Source organism: Pinus tabuliformis, chromosome 9 (genome assembly GCF_031772625.1).
Source record: "Pinus tabuliformis cultivar Carrire ecotype Pingquan chromosome 9, CPIR1, whole genome shotgun sequence".
Lineage (NCBI taxonomy): Eukaryota > Viridiplantae > Streptophyta > Pinopsida > Pinales > Pinaceae > Pinus > Pinus tabuliformis.
Window position 1 is genome coordinate 1,109,288,443 of NC_142307.1, and position 10,226 is coordinate 1,109,298,668.

At 36.0% G+C, this 10,226-nt stretch overlaps 1 long non-coding RNA gene across 2 annotated transcripts; it reads right to left on the reverse strand.

Moving 5' to 3' along the window:
- Positions 1-3,329: 3,329 nt before the first annotated feature.
- LOC149152541 (uncharacterized) lies at positions 3,330-4,092 on the reverse strand. 2 transcript variants are annotated; one of them, XR_016263169.1, is made up of 3 exons: positions 3,912-4,092; positions 3,735-3,835; positions 3,330-3,632 (listed from the first exon to the last, which is right to left on the reverse strand). It is a non-coding gene; the product is annotated as an uncharacterized LOC149152541 (long non-coding RNA). The 2 variants fall into 2 exon arrangements; XR_016263168.1 differs by having other exon boundaries at positions 3,735-4,092.
- Positions 4,093-10,226: the final 6,134 nt, after the last annotated feature.

The window sequence follows — 10,226 nt, forward strand, 5'->3', positions numbered from 1 at the left end:
AAAGTATTCAAACATGTGTAGTGTCTTGATAAGGATGATAGGATCACATTTTTTTTTTCAAATATTCTTTCTTTTGAAGTGAAAAACCAAGTTTGGATAGGGATCATATTCAAACATTTTATAGAGTGGAAAACTTGAAAATATTCAAACATTTTATAGAGTGGAAAACTTGAAAATATTCAAACATGTTTCCTGTCTTGCTAAGGATGATAGGATTATATTCAATTTTTTTCCAAATCTTGATAACATAGTCTTGATAGGGATCATATTCAAAAATTTTATAAAGTAGAAAACATGAAAATAATTGATATAAACTCTTTTTGGAAAAGTAGAAATCTGAAATCTGATATATATTTTTTTTAATTGGGATGTCAAGGCAATTTAACCTAATCTCTATGGATGCCTTTTTTTAGCTACTTTCTTAGACTTCCAAAAACTTTTTTAGTAAAGAAATTTTGGAAATGGAGAAACTTCTCAACTAACTCCCCTAAGGGTTTTTTGAGAAGTTGAATTTTTTTTTTTTTAAATAATTAGGATGTCAAGGCATTTAATCTAACCCCTATTGTTGATTTTTTTTAAACTACTTTCTTAGACATCCAAAAACTTCTTTAGTAAAGGAATTTTGGAAATGGAGAAACTTCTAGTCTAACTTCCTCAATAGGTCACTCACTTCTTTAGCAAAGGAATTTTGGAAATGGAGAAACTTTTAGACTAACTTCCTCAAAAGGTCACTCAAAGATAAGCTTTAGAGTCTTTGAAATATTTTCTAAAATTTTAATATTATTGGAAAGATTTTTTAAAATTTTAATATTAATTTATAATTTTTTAAAAGGGAAAATTTGAAAAAACTTGATATACAAATTTTATGTGGAAATATGGAAGGACAAAAATGACTCTTTTCAAAATTGTTGCAATATCAACAGATTTTAACCTCTATTAATGCTTTATTTTTTTAAATTGTGTGAATAATTGAGTTGCCAAACAAGAAAGATAATGGAAAAACCTATCATAACTGCCTGCATAACTTAATTGTCAAATAAGAAAAATAATGGAAAAACCTATAATTTCTAAAGAAATTACTTGTTGATGCACCTATACACTTAATTTCTAATAAATGTTTCTAGAAAAATCTAGACTTTCTAATTTTCTTTTTGTAAATTTGGTGGGACTACATCTTCATCATGTCTAAGGCATAACTTAATTGTCAAATAAGAAAAATAATGGAAAAACCTATAATTTCTAATGAAATTATTTGTTGATGCACCTATACACTTAATTTCTAATAAATGTTTTAGAAAAATCTAGACTTTCTGATTTTATTTTTGTAAATTTGGTGGGACTACATCTTCATCATGTCTAATATATAACTTCACGTCAAAGAAGGCCTAAAAATGCCAACCATGATAAAATCTAAACTTCCTAAATTTCTAGAATAAATCTTGAATTTATGTAAAAAAATTAAAAATAGAAATTAAAATCTAACTTTAAAAAATCTTAAATTTATGTACAAAACAAAAAGAAAAACATATTTTCTCAAATTGCTCAAGAGTTCAATGAGTCTTCTCCCCTCAATTATAAGAACATATCTAATGTGATGCCTCCCCTCAATTATAAGAACATATCTAATGTGATGCCCCTAGTAAAGTGATAATGTTTTAAATTAACAAAAGTAAATTTAACTGTTTGACTATTGTTACGTTTGGTGTAACTGAGTAATTATTATTGTTACTACTCTTTAATTTAACTATGTTGATAATTACTGTTTCGTTGCTCCTAATTTCTATTGAAAGAAAACAGTTTGGCAATGGCTATAGTGTCTCCTCATGAAAGGAGGATTAAAATTAAATAGGAGAGTTGTCAAAAGTGGAATAAAAAGAACCTAACTACCTTTTGGAAACGGTTGAGGCTCTCGTAGAGAGGAAAAAAGGAAAAAAAAAAAAAAAACAAACAAACTACGTCTGGTGAGGACCAGATAGTGGGGGGTTGTGAGCGAGAAGGTAGAGAGAAAAACGTTAAGTCTGGTAATGACAACGAGGCTCAGTGAGCTGTCAAAAGATTCTAAGTATCGTAATGACCAGATAGCGCAGATTTGGGAAGCAAAAATCATCATGGAACCGCTACGTCTAGTAATGACCAAATAGCGCAGGTCTGGTAGGGACCAGATAGCGTAGGCCTCACAGCGTGAGAAGTCTTGCATAAAACAAAGGTCTTGCAGGAGTTCTTGGGGGTGGAAGGTGGAGAAGGACCCTCCCTAAGGTCGAGAGGTTGACAAGCACATTAGGGAGGTTGACAAGCGCATTAGGGAGGTTTGCCCTCTGTTCAGTTATGAAATAACTGAAGAATTAACAAATTTGGTTCACAGTGATACATTTGCTAAATTTTAATGTCTATGGAAAAACAGAGAATTGTAATTTGTATTTAGAAAAGAACTCTGAATTAATATAGGCAGCAAACAACTTGATAAGTGTAAATTCATAAAATCATACAAGATTGAATTCCTTGTGTAGTCACTATAAAACAGAGATAAGAATCAAAACCAGGCTCATAGTTTCGAGAATAAATCTTCACAAATATAGGCAAGAGTTGAATAAACATGGTCCTATATATATTGAACAGTATCTGGACCAAGACCGAAATCGATATATATACATTCACATAGTTTTTACAGATCAGAAAACAACATAAACAAAAAGAGTAAAGTAAATGCATGCCTTTGCAGGGCTAAACTCCTGAAAGGTTGCCGTAGAGCCTTTTTCTTTACTGGTGTAGCCACAGAAAAAGACAACATGAAAATAGGACAACCTCAGGTTTAACATGGCTAGTAAGGACTAGTGTCCACGCAAAACAAATATATCTCAGACTATAAGAAATGTAACAGGCGTTCGGAAAAGTCATGGAAGTAAGACTGTAATTGAAAGGTCGTAACTTGTACGAGTAGGGTAGGGTTTACCATAGAGGGTTTCCAATTTATAACTGGCAGCCTTCATTCAACAAAACAGATAAGAGAGAACAAACCCTGGAAATAGTACCAAGTATTGAAAACCTGCAAGGTAGCTTTCGAAATTGATAATACACTTATCATTTCCGCAGCTAACTATAGGAGTTCTAGTAAATAGAGGATAACTATACAATCCCAAACTATCTTCACATCAATTTAACGTTAAACATTACTGTGGAAAAAAAAATACAATTTATTAACCCGGCAATGGAGGAATAATTAACAGTCATGAAACTATAATATTAAATAAGTATCCACCCTGGGAACAACCCACGGAAGGGTCCAACCCTCGGTTCTGTAACAAAATACATATTTAGAAGTTATGATAACCACCGCAACCCAGCTAGGGCTCTCTCGCCAGAACTGTTCTGAGCCAACTAATTACATTATAGGGAAACAAGAGTAGGCCTGCGACTTTATACAGAGATAAATACAACTAGTAAGACTCCATAAATTAGAACAAAACTCAGGCAAGCTTGCCAAGAAGGAAACCCAGCTCGATCATTCTTCCGGATTCATCCTTCTACCCTTACATCTATTGTGGAAGGTGCCTCTTACCCGGAAGGCGACTTGAGCGATGGAGTCTAGGCAGGTTGCCCACCTGGTTGCTGGTCACGATACCATGGCATAGCACCTGTGACAGAAGAGTCACCCAAAAAATCTAGTAAGAGCAAGAATATCAATGATATTTGTAACCGATACAGCAATTACCCAAAGAAAAGGTGCGTAGGCTTACCATGACCGTTGTCGGTAGGCAGAACCATCGAACCCGCCAGGAACTGACCTGTTTGGGGAAACTGAGCTGTGGGGAAGCAAATCGCCAGAGACCTGTAGGAGCTGGAAACCATTCTCAGAATAAGCTCGAGAGGGTTCGAATGCCGCATAGAAACCCTCAAACAGTATTCTCCCATACCTGGAACAATGTAGATCATTGATTTGGGAGCCCCAATCTCCACCGTTGAAAATGGCATAGAAATCCAGGAGGGGAGCTGCAATAATGGGTTGCTCGTGCTGCGTATGACAGAATAGAGGAAAGTACCAAGCGAATTTTTTATTTCTTACACATCACCATAGCCAGCTGGAGGTTGAAACCAGCGCCAATATAATGTAAGCATAGGAAAAATCTAGAGTGATGGACACGGGAAACGCCGGCAGGGCGCATGCTCCAGGCGCCAAGTGGATGGGGCAATAACGACAAAGCCATGGTGAATGAACAAATACTCCCGGAATTTGATAACCGGGAAAAGCCGCCAGCATAAACGCAGCTCCAAAGCCGACTTAAAATAAATGCCACAAACTTGAATTAAAAGCTCATACAGTGAAACAATTAATAGCATCGCGGTTCCATAGGAACGCCCTCGAAATTAAGGACTGTACTATATATATATATATATATATATATATATATATATATATATATATAATATTTATTGTTTCACTGTGATTATATGGCTTTGGCCTTATAGATTACCAATCATAACATATATCATAGGTTTAAGAGTGTTATGAATCCATAAGATTTTGTGCAATGATGTTTTACATAATGAGAGTTTCTGATGGGTTTTGTAATTGTGTACATTGTGTTATTAGTCATTATAATACTTTATTGATTTAGTTTGGGTAAATGTTACAGTTTAAATGAATAAGAAATTGTTATTCAACTTGAATCTATCCTATGAAACTTCATTAAATCATATATATGTTAATAGATATTTTCATTTTTCATATTAGATACAATTTAAAACATATGTATTAAAATTTCAAACAATCTCTTTTTCTTATCACATAGATTGTATTGAGTGACTATACTTGCAAGGCGAAAGAAATAGCTACCCATATTTTTATGGGAAGGAATAAAGATAGTGCACACATTTGCATTTTATGGTTTGTATCGAAGTAATTAAAATCTTGCTCATTTTCTAAATTGTGAAGGTGGATATGGACATATAAATGAACTGAAAAGCTCCTAATAGTATCTTCTCTTTGTGTGTGATTAATTTTTACATGATTGTCCATTCTTTTAATTAGACAATGTTTATCCACTTGTGAGATTAATGATTAAATGTCTATTCTCAACACTTTAATTTGGTTAAATATAAAATTTAATGAAAGTTAAATTTTAGATCACTTAAATTCATTAGGTTTATTTTTATTCTTCTAAGAGAATCTAGTTAATATATATTTTGAATCAAATTTTATTTTTACAATACTTTTTTCCTCCTTTACCTTTAATTAAATTAAATATAATTTAAAATAATTTCAATAAAATAAAGTTTAATCATCTTCCCGTAAAAAATTTTTTATGGTCTTCCAAACGGTTCCTATTGAAGTTTGTTGTGAGAATTTAGCCAATGTATACTACAAATTTTCTTGCAAATTTGTAATGCAATAGAATTGTAATACAATATAATTTTGTAACACCTCTCACACTTGGAATGTAAGGGAAGCCTAAGTGGAAAACTTTAATATTTAATGTTTATTTCAATTTTTATATAAAATAGGTTGTGGCAAGTCATGGAATTCATGGGAAAAGACTCTAGATGAAAATTTTCATTTACGAGACAGTTATGGGACAATTATTTCCTCTCTTCCTAGAGATAAAAACATTTAAGTGAGAAAAACCCACTAAATTCATGAGGGTAGGTTGGAGCCACCTTTGAGGAAAGAAAATAGTTCAACACCTTAACAAGATGTTGTTACTGGGGTATTCTTGAGATGGACTAAGAGGGAGTAGAAACTCCAAGAGAGGGTTGGGGGTTTGTGAGTTCTAGGCTAGACTCGGTAGTGGTGGTGCCTGAGAATAAACCTTGCTAGGTCACTCTTGAATCTGTTGTTCTCCAAAAGAAAGGGGAGGCTTGGGGGTGTGTGAGTTCTAGGCTAGACTCAGTAGTCGTGATGCCTCAGAATAAATCTTGCTAGGTCACTCTTGAATCTATTTTTCTAGAAAAGAAAAGGCTCGAGGGGAGAATTCAACATGATTTGATTCTCATTGGTTTAGAGGAGTAGTCTTTCTCCTCTAGCTATCTAAACCCATTCAGATAAGTATATTTGAAATTTTATAGAACTCCTAGAATTAAATGTACTTATAAAGATTTGTATGTTCTACATATTTATTGATTAGTTAGATGGACAATGAGTGAAAATGATAAGTTTGAAGTTATACTAGTTTCTACAATTTTCATTTGATGATGATAATAAGGTAGTGGTTGTTGGAATCCAGAGGCACAGCAAACAAAATAAATACACAGCAAAATATCAAGCGCATAAACACAGTTTTTAACGTGGTTCACCCAACCAATCTGGGCTACGTCCACCAAACATAGGCATCAGGAATTTATTAATCAAATTGGAAATTACATCAAGAAATCCTCACAAAACTCTCACACTCTTAGCAAACCATCCGAATGGTTTCCTGTTATATAGCATAGAGAATCTAACAGCCTCATTAACTCCCTCACATCAAATATAGGAGGCATTAACTCCCTCCCAACAAACTGGAGTTAATCTAGGACCTGAATTCTATTGTTGTCATCAGCTGAGATTTTTCCTATTTTGCTCTAAACAGAAAATCTCAACAATCTCCACCTTGACAACAATTCCCCTAATGCCCTATTATTATTATTTTATCTTTTCTGCAAGCCAAGAGAAGCCAAACACCAGCGTAGCTTCTCCAACAAAACTGGTTTCGTGAACATGTCTGCACAGTTCTCCTTTGTATGCACCTTTTCAAGAGAAACTCCCCTTTCAGTGATAACCTGTCTTACAAAATGATACTTGATTGGAATATGCTTTGATTTACTATGATAGGCCGGATTCTTAGCCAAATGTATTGCACTTTGACTATCACAAAGTAACCTGATGTTGTCCTGTAACCTACCAAACTCACCAAGCAAACCTTTCAACCAAACTGCCTCTTTGCAAGCATGCGAAGCAGCAATGTATTCTGCTTCAGTAGTGGATAAAGCAACAATGTTTTGTAGCTTTGACATCCAGCTAATAGCTCCACCTGCAAGAGTAAAGACATACCATGAAGTTGACCTTCTCTTATCCAAATCACCTGCAAAATCGGAATCAACATATCCGCAAACAAATTCACTACTCTTATTGTAAGAAATACAATAACTACTTGTGCCTCTCAAGTACCGAAGCACCCATTTCACTGCTGACCAATGTTCTTTACCCGGATTTTCCATGTACCTGCTGACAACCCCAACTGCATGAGAAATATCTGGTCGCGTACACACCATCACATACATCAAACATCCTACTACATTGGCATATGGAATTCAAGACATATAATCCTTTTCTTCATCTGTATTAGGACATAAACTCGAAGAAAGCTTAAAATGGGAAGCTAAAGGGACTGAAACAGGCTTCACATTATTCATACCAAACCTCAAAAGTATTTTCTCAACATACTTCTGTTGTGATAGCCACAGCTTACCATTGCCCCTGTCTCTGAAAATCTCCATGCCCAAAATCTGTCTTGCCGCTCCTAGATCTTTCATATCAAACGTCCTTGCCATATGAGTCTTCAACCTGTTGATTTCTTCAATGCTTTTTCTTGCTAAAAGCATATCATCAACATATAACACTAAGATAATGAACATGCCATTATTTAACTGCTTAAAATAAACAAAATGATCATATTCACTTCTTACATATTTCTGACTCAACATGAAAGAATCAAACTTCTTATACCACTGCCGAGGCAACTGCTTCAGGCCATATAATGACTTCTTGAGCCTGCAGACAAATTTCTCATTGCGATGCTGAACAAACCCTTCCGGTTGTTCCATATATATTTCCTCATCTAAATCACCATGTAGAAATGCAGTCTTAACATCTAACTACTGCAACTCTAAATCAAACAAAGCCACTAATGCTAACACAATTCTAATTGAAACAATTTTAACCACTGGTGAAAATATCTCATGAAAGTCTATGCCAGCTTTCTGAGAAAACCCTTTTGCAACCAGCCTCGCTTTGTACCTGTCTTCCGTATCATTCACACCCCGTTTCAGCTTGTACACCCACTTGCATCCCACAGTTTTCCTGCCTTTGGGAAGTTCAACCAGATCCCACGTACCATTCTTACCTAAGGCCATCATTTCTTCCTTCATGGCTGCTTTCCATTTGTCACTATTTGAACCTTCTACAGCTTCCTGATAACACAAAGGTTCATCATCATTAGCGATTAAAGCAACTGAAGTAACATGATCATCATACCTTCTCGGAGGGCGTTTGATCCTTGTAGAGCTCCTTAAGAATGTTTCTGGTGCTTCCACAGTTGGCTGTCTATCAACTGTAGGAATTTCATCATGATCGCCATCTGAGACCTGTTCATGTCCTCCATCTGAACCCTGTTCATAATCTGATTCTGAAACCTGTTCATGACTAGAATCTGAACTATGGTCGTTATGACTATCATTAGAAATGCTGTCAAACTGAATATGCTGGAAATCAGATACATCATCCTGTTTCAATCTTCTATCTACATCTAACTGTACAAGAGAGGATTCATTAAACTTTACATCTCTGTTGATGATGATTTTGCGGGTAGTAGGATCCCACAATCTATATCCCTTTGTTCCATTACCATACCCAACAAAGATATACCTTTTAGACTTTGGATCTAATTTAGTTCACTGATGTTTAGGCGCTAGAGCATATGCATCACAGCCAAACACTCTGAGTTTAGAATAGTCACAAGGGTGTCCTTTCCATACCTCTTGCGGAACCTTGCAGCCTATCGCCGTTGATGGAGATCGGTTTATCACATAACAAGCTGTTGCCACCGCTTCCGTCCACAACTCCTTTGGCAACCCGACGTTGGTCACTTCAAGATTTTCGGGTCATCAATATATTTCCATGTGACCAAAACTGCACAGAAGAATCTTGAGCTGATAACAAAGTTGGGTATGTTTGTGGGGTACACTAATACACCTCAAAAGTATCAGGTGTACTTTCCGACTAGAAGGATGACATCGGTTTGGAGAGATATCAAATTTGATGAGGAGAAATCAATGCAATTTTCCCTTGAGATGGAGCTTGAGCTACATGCCGATGAAAAGCTTTTTGTGCCTAGAATTGAGGAGCCTCAAATTGATGTGGGGAAGACAAATGCAGAGGAACTGAGAGTGGAGACATACACTCAGGAAGAATCTTCCAGAGAGGGAAGAAAGTGTAAAAGAGAGGCTAACAGATTGTTGAATGATGCATGGGATAATGTGGGAGCACCGACTTCTCAGCATAGGCAGAGGAGGTCACCTGAGAGGTACACTGGATACATGGCTCTTATGTGGAATGTGTTGTGAAAGAGCCATCCTCCTTTAAGGAAGCAGTGCAACAACCGATTTGGGTTGATGCCATGATGGAGGGGTATGACACCATAGTTCATAACAGTGTTTGGGATGTCTTTGTGAGACCGGAGGAAAAGTTTGTGGTGAGCTCTTGTAAGCTTTACAAGGTAAAGAAAGCTACATATGGTAGTGTGGAGAAGAATAAGGCTGGATTTGTGGTCTGTGGATTTTCACAAGTAGAGGGGATTGACTATGATGAGACCTTTTCTCCTCTTGCAAGGTACTCTTCAATCGGATCTATATTAGCACTATCAACATAGATGGATTGGAGGATACATCATATGGATGTGAAGACAACCTTCATTAATGGAATGATTTAGGAAGAGGTGTACATAAGGAAACCTAAATTTTTTGAGGCCTTTGACCGTGAGTCACATGTGTGCCAACTTAAGAGAGTGGTGTATAGTCTGAAGCAAACACCTCGTGCTTGGTACAATAGGATAGATAGATACTTCACTGGGTTGGGCTTGATGAGGAGTGAAGCAGATGCAAAACTGTACCACATAGTGGTGGAAGGTAAACTATTTATCTTTGTACTTTGTGTTGATGATATCATACTAACAAGTGATGATTAGATGATCAAGTCTTGCAAGGGGGACCTTGGAAGAGAGTTTGAGATGAAGGAAATGGGGTTTATGCATAACTTTCTTGGCATGGAGGTATGGCATGCAAATGGGGATTTTTTTATGTCTCAGGGAAGGTATGCCAATGAGATACTCATGAGATTCTATATGGAGAGCAACAAACCCATGGAGACTCCTCTAGAAGGTAGCTAGAGGAAGCAGGATTCTACTTCAAGGGAAGTAGTGGAAGCTAAATTTTACAGGAAGCTTGTGGGTTCACTCATGTACTTAGTGAACACACGA